Source organism: Stenella coeruleoalba (genome assembly GCF_951394435.1).
Source record: "Stenella coeruleoalba genome assembly, chromosome: 4".
NCBI lineage: Eukaryota > Metazoa > Chordata > Mammalia > Artiodactyla > Delphinidae > Stenella > Stenella coeruleoalba.
In genome coordinates, this window is record NC_137149.1 from 135,353,952 (window position 1) to 135,367,193 (window position 13,242).

At 33.8% G+C, this 13,242-nt stretch overlaps 1 long non-coding RNA gene across 2 annotated transcripts in view; it reads left to right on the top strand.

The window, feature by feature from the left end:
• LOC307185975 overlaps nt 1-13,242 on the top strand; it is a 184,561-nt gene that overhangs the window by 118,684 nt on the left and 52,635 nt on the right. For both annotated transcript variants that reach the window (XR_013828220.1, XR_013828221.1), the window contains exon 3: nt 12,574-12,662. This is a non-coding gene — a long non-coding RNA (uncharacterized lncRNA). The remainder of the gene's footprint in view (nt 1-12,573; nt 12,663-13,242) is intronic.

Consider the following 13,242-nt stretch of genomic DNA (forward strand, 5'->3'; position numbering starts at 1 on the left):
TCAGGGAACTAAGATCCTGCATGCCGCAGGACATGGCCAAAAAAGAAAAAAAAAAGAAAAGGGAAGGTTGTTGATAAGAGTGAACTCTATGATAAGTTACCAACAAAAGTGCTAATTTGAAGAAAAATACAAAGTTAGTAGCCAAATAAAATAACAGAACTCTTATTATGTTGTTAGTTCTAGGTAAAGACTGAGCTCTAAGATTCTCAGAAACTAAAGTGAAGGGAGAAACATAATCTTAAGATTCAAAGTAATCATAAAATAAAAATTTTTCTGATATTTCAAAATTAAAATTCTGGATAAAATTTTCCCTGATGCCTCTTGAAGGGACCACTATGTGACGTAATAGACAGCATCCTTTAAAAATCCCTGAAATTATTATAAAGGCAGACTTTATACGATGGCTCCTACAGCATTAATCAATCCATGCTGAGCACCATGCCATAGGGAAGTCCAATAAAAGCAATTGTTCAAGATGTTGAAACACTGAGATCCAAATGCAATCCTCAGAGAGTCTGTCTCCCTATAAAGTACTATTCTCAACATTAGAAGGGTGATATATGATCCAACACATCCTCCAAGAGCAACCCTATTAATAGCAACCATGTTTTTTTGTTCCTTTTTATTTTTCCTAATATTGAGGAACAAAGAGTATGAGACTATATAGTCTGTAGAAATCTAGAGACCCAGTAGTCATTCTGTTGATTAAAGATAGGCCCATATGCTTTATAATCATCTAAGGTTAGTTGACATCTGAAAAGGAAATAGATTTCAAAACCTGGAATTTTGTCTAAAGTTGCTAGCCCATATTTGCATGAGGATAGCAAGAGGAAAAATTCAGGACCTGGCATTTCCTTGACAAATAATTCTGCATCTGTTCCAACATGAAAATGAGTGAGGGCTTAAAGACTTATTCCACACTAGATGGTCTCAATAATTTTATCCCGAACCATTTTCATAACATATTATCACTCACCAGGGCCCATAAAACATTTCATTTTAAGCAATTTGACTTCCCGGTGAAGGATCAAAAGCTAAATTAGTTGTAAAATATACCCTGAGGTAACTAAACATGTTAACGTGCTGGATACAGTTGTTGGATATAAACCAATTAGACACTGGAGAATATATATCAAAAACTGATTTCAGTTTTAGAGTAAGTTGATACTAAGTCATTCATTGTGACAGCAAGTGTGAGCTACTAGATCAAGATAAAGTTTTATCACCAACATGGTGCAGAATGCATATTGTTTGGTTGTCTAGAGTAGTGGCAACGGTTCCTTCAGTTTTTCTAAGAGACATGTTAAGTCATTAATCCAAAGTTAGAGAGAAGGAATGTTAAAAACTCTGACATTGAGAAATTGGGATTGTTAGGTTTTTTAGCATCATATCTCTAGCAGTTTCATGGGGAATAAAATTATGTATCCATATATTACACACAATTACCTTGTGTGCATTATATTAAATAGGATTCAATATGCTACTTGAAGATGAAAGTTATATGTGCAAAGGTTTAATGGTATAAATCACTTGAAGTATACAAATTCAGACAAAATTTAGTATAATCTATTTTTTGCTGTTTTTCAACTATCTATATCCTTAGTAGATGTTTGTATTTTGTCATGTCTCAGCAGAAGAAAAACAAATATATCCATATGATTGAATCTTAGAAGAAATATGAGGAATAAAATATTTAAATTGTATTTTTATAATTTAAAGAAAAAATAATTTGTTCTTGCAATTCAAATTCTTTTAGAATAAGAACATTTTTCTAGATAACACAAGTTACTTTCTTATGACTCTTTTTGATAACTTAGAACGCATAACATTCAAAAAAAAGAATCAAGAAAGATTAGACTAGGAGCATCTTTTGCAATAAACTTAACAAACCATAACAACTTGCCAGATATCATTCCTCATAAAGGAATATTTGGAGAGCTAAAGTTGTATAATACAGGCATAGAATTATCCATCTTATGTTGATGATGTAGAAAATACTTGAAATAGCTCATCATTTTCCAATCCGTTATACATTAATCCTGGGCATCTTTATGTAGCCAACGAATTTAACTTAAGGAGATTGGTGCCAAGACAGTCTGTACTGAATAATATCCTGACTGGACTACATTCCAGACTTAGTAGAATGAGGAGAAGTAGGTAAATGGAAAGCAGCATCTGCTCTGTCTCCTATATGAAGGTGGTGTAACAGAGGCTTCCATAAGAATGATAATATTACGGAAGCATTTAAACATAATTGGATTGCTTTCAGTACAATTACCCTTATAAATGTGCTTTGAGTCTTCCCATGACCTTCTGTATCTAATTGGCAAAATTTAGTAGGAGGGTAGAAAAGCAATAAATACAGGATGTTCATTTCAGGGTTTCAGCAGCATAATTGCTACTTATTAATAATAAGTTTTGCTTTTCTTTATCATTTTTGGACCTCATTTTTGAGTTTCAGAAATAGTCTTATAGTATTTATAATATTTATGCATACATTTATACATATATAATATGCATTATATTTTATTTTATTATCACTGAATAACACATTGAATTAATTTGTACTTAAAGAAATCAGTATTATTTCTGTATCACTTGTCTCTGAAAAGCTTAGAGTTTTCCATTAAACTGATACACAGATAATCTAAGATTCTGGTGTTAAGCTATTTAAGAGACCTAACAGCAGAGCATGGCAGGAAATAAATACATCAATAAGGGCTTATAAGTATGTGTGTTCAAATAAGTATATTTTACTTATGTCCTAACTTTTATTGTAATATTTTTGATGCCCACACCACATACCTTTTACATGAAAATTCAGATTAGAAAGATTTGGTTGAATTATATTCAAATATTAGATAGAGATTCATGTGAAAACTCACCAAATAGTCAAATTACAGTCTCTTGAATGTTAAATTAAAAGTGAGAAGATAATTTATATAGCAAAATTGATCACTTTTTTAAAGATACATGTAGTTTATAACAGTTACATGTAGTTAAAATTACTCTGGGAACCAATGACAAATAGTTATCTATGTAAAATGCCTGGTAGATATACTTTTAATATTTGTTATCCTTCTCTGTACTGAAGAAAAATTTCTTACAGATTCATATTCAACCAGAACTATAATATTTATTACTGTTAATCCATTGCTAAAGCACACCATTCTTCCTCTGCTTTGTTGATGCTTCTGGGTACTTTCTTTAACTTTTGAAGTCATCTTATACTCAATAATCCTTTTAATAGAAATTCTAGGATTCTTTTTCAACCTCAATTTCATTCTTACAGTCAGTGCTTTCAGTACTTACACAGGCACAATGCTCATGCAAGGATGAATTTGATGTCATTATAGTCATTAGAAAGTATTGAATTCAGACACAGTCACAATGTCAATTACAAGCATAGTTAGAAATAGGATATGGATAGAAAACTGAGGATGCATATAAATAAATAGCCAGCCATTCTTTGTGTAATATTCCAAACATAAACACTAAGAAACTGTAGATTAAAGTCATCATGCTGAGCTATAGCTCCATTTCTTTTCTGCTTATATGTTAAAATATCTATATGGTTTTCTGTTATATGCTTCAAAACAGTGACCACTGGGAGATGTGATATATTAGCTAACAAATGACTAGCATAGCGGATCTTAATGTGTTGTGAGTAGAATAATATTGCATATTGTATAACTTTGTGGCAGTAACATTATGCATGTACCGTAAGATCCACTTATAGAAAATAGAGATATAGTGATTTTTTAGTTTTAGTGAAGTAGAAATTCCTGCAGTGCATTAGAATATGCAAATTTGAATTATACTTGAGTGAACTCCCACTTAGAGTCAGGTTGTCTGCCAAGAACAAAAAAGCATTTGTAATACAATGGTTTCCCAACATTTTAAAGAATGATCTGATACTTTTTTTTTTTTATAAAATGAAAGCTCAGTTTTTTTTTACTTGTTCAGGCATGGACAAGCTGAACTACTTTGAATTTTGTCATCTATGAACTATTGTCTACTGAGTCAGTGATTTATCTGAGCTTCATTTCTTCAAAAATGACAGCAATAATGACAGTAAAGTACTGTTATTATAAAAGCAATTAACAATACTGGGTTTAGGAAATATATGAAAATGTTTTTGAAACATTAATTTTTATCTTGAAACCCTTATGCTGGACAGAAGATGCCACAAAACAAAGCCATTTCAAGAAAAACTACCTTGATTAAAAAAAGAAGGTAGAAAAGTGGAGAGAAAAAAATGGACATTTCTGGACTCTGTCTTTCTGTATAACAAGTCAGTGTGACATTAGTACTGCATTACAGTATGAAAGTACAGAAATAATAGAGAATAGGGGTTCTTTATTGTCATAAAACTATTTTAACAATTTGTATGAGTTATTTGCTCCTTGCTCTACAAGAAGATACTAAGTTGATATGTATGATTTTATATTATAAATCATATTCTATAAATCCAAGAAGTTACTTTGTTAATATCTAGAAGTTATTAAAATAGCATAATATAAATAAATAATTTAAAAATAGCATAATACATTCAGAGGCAGAATGTTACTAACAAGGTGCTATTGTAAAAGCAAATATTTTCTTTTGAGAATCATGTATTTATCTGTTCTAGTAATAGAGTATATATCTGTCTGGATAGTCTAGGTTATGCTGTGACAACAAACAGTCCAAAAATCTCCACAAAAATTTATTTTTTCCATGTTTCATGTCCATTAGTGTTGACTGGGGCCCTGTGGCATGTTGTCCTCAATCTTGAACCCATGCCAACAGACCATCCATCAACTAAGACGGTCACTTTGATAGAAAAGAATTTGGTATATCATACTGGCTTATAAAGCTCTGCTGTCAGGTAACACACGTTGGAAAAAACAAGTCATATGGCCACACCTCATTTTAGTGTGATGAGGGGATTACAACTTACTAAGTTCCAAGGGCAGAATTAGTAATGCTTGGTTTTTGTGTTAATGACTAACATAGGAGTACTAAGAAATCATATTTGACCAGCAAAATCTATTACTGTATAAGACTGGTTATTAGAAGATGACAGGCTAAAATAAACTACATTACTATACACTCTGGGCTTAACCCAAAACAAACCAAAATATATCATTATCATTAAAAAGTAAGTTAATAAGTGTTTTAGAAGGATCACAAAATAACATAATTTTTCTATTGAAAGTTATAATGTTTTTATTCTTTTGGAAAAAAAAGGTGAAAGGGAAAAACGTAATAACTGTGGTTAGGTTCACCATTAACTTCCTTTTGGTTTAAAAATGCATTACTAATGGCATTATTCTGGAAAGTATGACAAAGCCAGAAAAAGATTTTTTTTTATTATTTTAATAATTAAGAGGAAGTATTATTAAGAGAGTGGGTTGGCTGGAGCCAGCTTACCCATGTTTGATTTCCAGTTTTATCATTTACTAGCTGTGTAACTTTGGACAAGATATCTCAACAGTTTATGCCTTTGCTTTTTCATCTATAAACTTAGCATCATAAATAACTCAAAGAATTTTTAAGAGGATTAAATGAGTTAATACACAAAGGGCCCTTAGGTCACTACCTATTACATTATAAGGACTCAGTGGAGATTAGTCAGTTATGTTACAGTCCTCTCTCCCTCTATTTAAAATAAAGCAGCTGAGCCAAAAATGATTTTAGACTCTACCCTTATCCCTTACCATGTCACCATACCTCTAACATGTTTGAGGAAGAAGTAAGGCAGTGAGACAAAAGCAAGTTTCTAATGTGCAAGGCTCGAGGCTGATGGAACAACAAAGATGCTTCTGAAGAAGGTGTGTGTGTTTGTGTATGTTTGGGGCATGGGTTGGGAGTTTGCAGCCCCTTGTAGTAAGGCATATCCATCTCTAGTGGGGTGGCACAGTCAGTGCCCATCTGATCTGATTTTTCATATAGTATTTTGAAGTGCAGTTTGTTATCCGAATTCCCTGACTTCTCTCTGTAACGTTTAGAAAGGCACATAAAAAAGAAAAAGCAAAGTGATGTGGAGTGGGGGGAAGGGTGAGCGGGTCATATACATACTGGGAACAGAGATAGAAAATACCTGGTTTATAATCAGTTGTGGCACATCTATTTCCAGCTTTTTTCCACAAATTCTGCCCTCCTCCCAATATGTCTTTTTTTTTTGTGGTACGCGGGCCTCTCACTGTTGTGGCCTCTCCCGGAGCACAGGCTCCAGACGCGCAGGCTCAGCAGCCATGGCTCACGGACCCAGCCACTCCGTGGCATGTGGGATCTTCCCGGACCGGGGCATGAACCCCTGTCCCCTGCATCGGCAGGCGGACTCTCAACCACTGAGCCACCAGGGAAGCCCTATTTTCTTTTTATATGTAATTAGTTTTGTGTCCAACTTGGTTAAAATAAGTAGATCACCTAGAAATAATTTATGTAAACTAATTTAAACATATTTTTACAATAAGAACTTTATAAAATTGTTTCTTATGTAAAAACTTACATGTTACCTTACGTTTAATTATATAAACTCTAAAGACATTTTTTGACATTCATTGTATGATACACATTCAGAAATGTACATGAAAGTGATATGTACCTCTGTATGTGTTTCACAATCACCGAGGTCAAAATCTACCATATTATTAATACTCCACAACATTGTAAATCAACTATACACCAATAAAAATTGTAAAAAAATAAGTTTTGCCGACGTTATAAAGAAATTGGAACCATTATACCCTACTGATGGGAATATAAATGGTGCTGACAACATGAAAAATAGTTTGTCAACTCCTCCAAAAGTAAACATAGAGTTACCAGCAATTCTATTTCTAGGTATATACCAAGAAAATTTTTAAAATATGTTCATGTAAGAACTTAAGCCCAAATGTTCACATCAACATTAATGATAACCAAAAAGTAGAAACAGTCCAAATGTCTATCACTGGTGAATGTATAAACGAATTGAGGTCTATCCATACAATGGAGTATTATTCAGCCGTAAAAAGGAATAAAGTACTGATACACATTACAACATGGATGAACCCTGAAAACATTCTAAGTAAAAGAATCCAGGTACAAAAGATTCCATTTACATGAAATATTCAGAATAGGCAAACCCATAGAGACAAAAAGTAGATTGATGTTTGCTAGGGGCTACATTGTGGCAGGAATGGGAAGTGACTGCTAATGGGTTTGGAGTTTCTTTTAGGGATGATGATGATATTTTAAAATTAGATATTGGTGATGGTTGCACAATTCTGTCAATCTACTAAAAATGCTGAATTGCACACTTTGAAGAATGAATTTTATGTTATATAAATTATATCTCCAAAACACTGATATAAAAAACCTGGAATGTAAAATTTAACCCAGGGGATGTTCTCTACATATTAAACAACTTATATATGTAAAATAACTACCATGCCTGGCAGCAAGAAAGTATTCAGTATATAGGTACTATTATTATATCATTACATTAATAATATCTGAGGGCTCTAAAAGTCTTGACATTAACAAATGCATCTGCCTTTTCGAAAATGGTACACTTATTAGCTTAACAGAAGGGATACCATCTGTTTTTATTTTCTTTGTAATTTTCTTTACTTATGGCCTGGATAAAAGATCAAGCAGATGCTTATTGGTATGTGGCGCCACGTAAAGTTTTGTTTTTCACCAATCATTCTAATTTTAGAGATTCACGAAAGCGTAGTAAGTAAAGCTGCAAAAATAACGTTTTCAGATAATATTAGGTAAAATTATTGTTCAGATTCTGTTTTTTATTTTTTTTTAACATCTTGATTAGAGTATAATGCTTTACAATGGTGTGTTAGTTTCTGCTGTATAACAAAGTGAATCAGATATATGTGTACATATACCCCATATCTCCTCCATCTTGCAACTCCCTCCCACCCTCCCTTTCCCACCCCTCTAGGTGGACAAAAAGCACGGAGCTGATCTCCCTGTGCTATGCAGCTGTTTCCTACTAGTTATCTGTTTTACATGTGGTAGTGTATATATGTCCATGCCACGCTCTCACTTCATCCCAGGTTACCCTTCCCACTCCCCATGTCCTCAAGTCCATTCTCTACGTCTGTGTCTTTATTCCTGTCCTGCCCCTACGTTCTTCAAGCCATTTTTTTAGATTCCATATATATGTGTTAGCATATCGTATTTGTTTTTCTCTTTCTGACCTTCTTCACTCTGTATGACAGTTTCTAGGTCCATCCACCTCACTACAAATAACTCAGTTTTGTTTCTTTTTATGGCTGAGTAATATTCCATTGTATATATGTGCCACATCTTCTTTATCCATTCATCTGTCGATGGACACTTAGGTTGCTTCCATGTCCTGTCTATTGTAAATAGATCTGCAGTGAACATTGTGGTACATGACTCCTTTTGAACTATGGTTCTCTCAGGGTAACATTTTAAATAGAATATTAAATTGAATAGATCCATTAAACTGTAGTGTTTAATGCAACTTAAATGCTTCATTGTTTTCAGTTTTTTCCTTTCACGATTTGTTTTTATCCATTTTTAAAATTTATTTATACTCACTTTGTTGAACTAAAAGGGACATGTGTTCTCATTGTAATAAGTGAAATAGTACACAAATGGTGTAAAAAGTTAATAATCTCTTCTAACCTCTGTTCCCACCCCTGAAGTGTAATCAGTCTTAGCAGATTGATGTATTTCTTTGCCCATTTATCACCAGTCATACAATCCTATGAAACATATGTGCACGTCCATAGGAGTGGCAGACACTGTTAGTCACTCATCCAATATTCATTTTTCTCTGCTACCTTACAAATAGAACCCATTTTTTTAGGGAGGGAGTTACCAGTGTGCCCAGTTAAAATATTTGCTATTATAGACTTCCTTTCAGCTTGGGGCACAATGTGACAAACTTCTTGGTAGTGATAAGGATGTGGATGTCAACTAGGTGAGCTTTTGCAAAAATTTTTTAAAGGGAGAGAAGCTCAGTTGTCCCCTTGTAAGCTTTTCTTTTAGGCTTTTCTATTATCAGATAGTTGTGATAACTTCTAGTCCTTGGAGATGGCTTAGTAAAACTTTTCTCAAAGTGGGTGGACCTTTCAAATATTGAGAAAACATTTGGAAAATTGTTGATAGCTGCAAGACAAGGACACCAGCAATTCTGTCTTTGTCACAAGGATTGATATCTACCAATCACAGTAAAATAGAACATACGTGATTCGTTTGTTAAATCTGTCAGCTGTTTCTATAAACTGTATGTTGTAGAAAAAATGAATCACAAATTATGAAATAGAATCTTGGATGATATTTATTTATGATATCTAAGATTTAAAGTTGCAAGGCTTGGTGTCTTTAGAAATTTCTTATTTCAATTACTTATTTAATGAAGGAAATTCTGTCTTTGTGAAATTCAAAAACAAATGTTATCCTAGGGTGGAATGTTTAATTTTGAGGTCCTGTTTATTAATTGAGTACAATAGCTAAGTCTGTGGTTTTCTTTATTCCAATGACAATTTTAATAAATACGTTCAGAAACGAGTATCAGTTGTGTTTAATGATTATAATTTACTAAACTAGCTCTATTAATTTCTACTTGCCTCTAACTTATTATGTCTTTTCCTATGAATTGGCTTATGTTTTCCATGTAAAGAATAATGTAAATTTTACATTTTTCATCACAATAATTGTTACATGCAAGTTAGCATGAACATTTACAATTCTGTGTTGATTTAACTTAAGATGTTTTTCTTGATATTAAAGAGAGCATAATTCAGTCGAAATGATATATTTCAGCATAAAATAGTATAATTCGGCCTTTGTAATTAGATAGTTCTTTTTTCAGGGAGGTTCTTATATATGTAGGGGTGAAGGGTAGATGTGAGTTCACAGCAGCCTCAGAACTTGAGGCAAGGAAGGGAGCATTTCTTCACCTAACTTATAACTTTAAAAATGTGGCTTCCAGTGTTTATAATTCACAGCCAGCAAATTTAAAATTGATATAATCTTGAAATGAAGTCAGCAATGTTTATTCTAAATTTAAGTGAAACTTTTTTTCCCTTCCGTTTCTCTTCTCGCTGACGTGTTTCCAACATAGTTTTCTTTCCTATTTAACTTTCACTTCTTGACTTTTGGCTTGTACTCAGCCGCTGCTCTTTCTTGTAAACCATGTCATCATCTTTATTTTACATCTGTTTAAAATCTTCCTTTTTTTATTATTTGCATGGGTATAAGCTTTCAGAGTTCTAGTTGGTCCAAGGACAACCTTTATCTTGCCTTTTGCACTTCACAAATGGAATCAGAATGAGAGGTAACTTACCTGATGACCCAAGCCAACAGAAGAACCCATGGAGGCCACTATCTAATCATTCCAAACTGGGGACAGTCAAAAAATTATCAGGCCAAAAAAAAAAATCACAAGGTGTCAGTCAACACTATACTAAATCGAGCGAATTATGTAATGCTTAGCTTCTGAGCAAAAATACCTTTATTTATGAACTGATACTGCCCAATTTTACTGAATTCTTGGATAAAGTTAAAACAAATTACAAAAAAGTGCTTTCTAAATTAGAAAATATTCCATTTAGTTTAGGTGCATTATTAATTATTAAGACTAGATTATGAGAAAAAAATTAATGACAGATATTTAGAAAACCAGCCTACATGTACAAAACTAGACCAGATCTCTAGTTCTGGTAGGTCAGTATAGTAGAATGATAGAAGAATCAGCTCAAGACTCAGGAATGGAGGAGTATTCAACAATTAACTTGATAGATCCCAGGGCAGTTAAATGCAGTCATGTTTTTGTGTAGTGTAGTAGGCAGAATGCTAAGATGACCCTCACTGAATCATACATGCCTTTTAAAAATCTTTTCCCCTTCGAGGATGATACAACCTAGGACTTGCTTCTTGCCAATTGAATATGACAAAAGTTGTGAGATAATCACTCCCATGAGTAGGTTATATAAGACTCCATCTGAGTAGACTGGTATAAAAGCTTCTCCTATTTACTTTGAAGAAGTGAGTGACTATGTTGTAAACAGCCCATGAGCAGGCCACAGTACAAGGATCTGTGAGTAAGAGGGCCTCTGGGAGCTGAGAGCAGCCCCTGTCTGACAGCCAGCAAGAAAGTGGGGCCCTCAGTTGATACAGCAGCAAGGATCTGAATTCTGTCAACAAGATGTGAGTTTGGAAAAGGATCCTGGGTTCCAGAAAAGAAAGCAACCAGGCCAACAAGTAGATTGCCAAATTGTGAGGCCCTGAGCAGAGGACCTGAACTCCTGACCTGAAAACTGATAATGAAGATATGTTGTTTTAAGCATTAAACTTTTAGCACTGTGTTATGCAACACAGAAACTAACACATGTAATGAAAAGGGTTTAATCTAGCCTCTAGGAGTAAAAGGTTCACTTCATATTTTAGAGACAGGAGGCATTTTTATCCAGGAAAAAGGGCCCTGGGACTAGCTTGTAAAAAAAACAAGGCAAAACAAAGTAAAAAAACAAACCATGCACACAGAGAAATATCAGGATAAATTAGCAAAATAATTACAAATTTTTACACTGTCTATATGGGTGACTATCAAGGAATCTATTAAAGAGCTATTTAATTGCTGCTGAAGAATAAATAGCATGCTTTTCTGTTAAAGAGCACACTATTTAACATAGAAAACACTGGAAATAGAAAGCTAAGGAAACCAAGTATGAATTGTTACTCAATCAGAATTATTTTGTTAAACTTAGACCATGTTGCATTTAAGAAGGCAAACACTATTTTTCTTTACTTTGTTTTAAAACTGTGAAGTAAAACTACACTTCTCTTTAGATTCATTCTAGGATTTTGTGTGTGTGTCATGGATGGAGACGTGTTTGCTAATTTTCTTTAACAACAAGTGAACAGAAATGACTTTACTTCAAAATAATCACTATTGTGAGAATGCTGTAAACTGACATGTTCACGGCTTGCTTGTATACATGCACAATACTGTAATATTTTTGGAAAATAGTTGGTAATACATAAACATCAAGTGACATAAACAAATCAAATCCTTTGAGCCAGTTATTCCACAACTGGGAATAGATCCTAAGGAAATAGCTAAAATTTGTAGAACTTTACAGTAAATGACATTTATTGCTCGATATAATGAAAATGTTTCAATCAATCTAAATCTCTAAATGTAAGGAAACTGTTAACAATACCAGGCATTAAGGTAATTTTACAAGTAGTTTACAATTAGTGAGTTTCTGACGTCTCTAAATCTAGTTTGCTCACATCCTCAGGGGAAGCTCTGGAGAAGTGAGTCTACAATCCTCTGACTTGCTATCCAACAGCTGCTATTTCCATGCCCTGCTATGTCCTTGCCTGCAGAGCTACCTCCTCCTATAATAAAAAGCAATTTTTAATGACTGTGAACATTTCTGAAGAATATATTATTTGTTTTATTGCTATTGTATGTGTGTGCTTGTGTATGTTTATATCCTGCACGTGAGAGAGAGTTTATTGTGCACGATAACCTCAAAAAAACTATGGGCTTTAGGAGGAGAGTTGGTTCAAAGTTTAAAATTTCATTCTTTTCCCCACTAGGCCAGAGAAAAGGAATCACGCTTAAAGCTGCAGATGGTGGCAGCTGAAGGGGAAGCAGATGAACAAATACCAGGCATCAGAAAATGGAAGTAAGTGGTGTGACTTGGGTGTTAGCCTGGGAGCTGCAAAGCATCCCTGGGGGTTCCCAAAAAGAGTATGTAGGAGAAACTCATTCTTTCTTCATTCCAAAGTGACCATCTGTACTCCATAGCGCAAATGAATTTCTTTTTGTTGGAGTCTCTCTCAACCTTCTCCCCAACCTCCAAGCTGTGATGTGCACGAACAGTGGATTGAAAATGAGGGAATCCCTGTTCCCTGCATGAGGAAAAAAGGATAAGAATTGTTTTCCTATCATTTCATATCTATTTCTCGTGTTAGGCTGTTGAAGAGGTTGAGTACGCCAAGAAACGCCCCTCAGAATGAATAATTAAGTCTAGTAGGCTTCCGCTTGGTGCTTCTTGCCCAAGTCATGCTCCACCTTTCTTCTAAAACACAGTTATAGACTCCAACTGATAAAAGGCATCTGAAGCAGAATTTAAAAGGTACTGATGCAATTTAATATTTCCCTTGAAAGAAACATAACTCGTATTTCCATATGAATGTCAAGTTAGAAGATAGCTTTTAAAATTTTTCTGTCATTGTGAATCTCAAACTTTATAACATTTCATG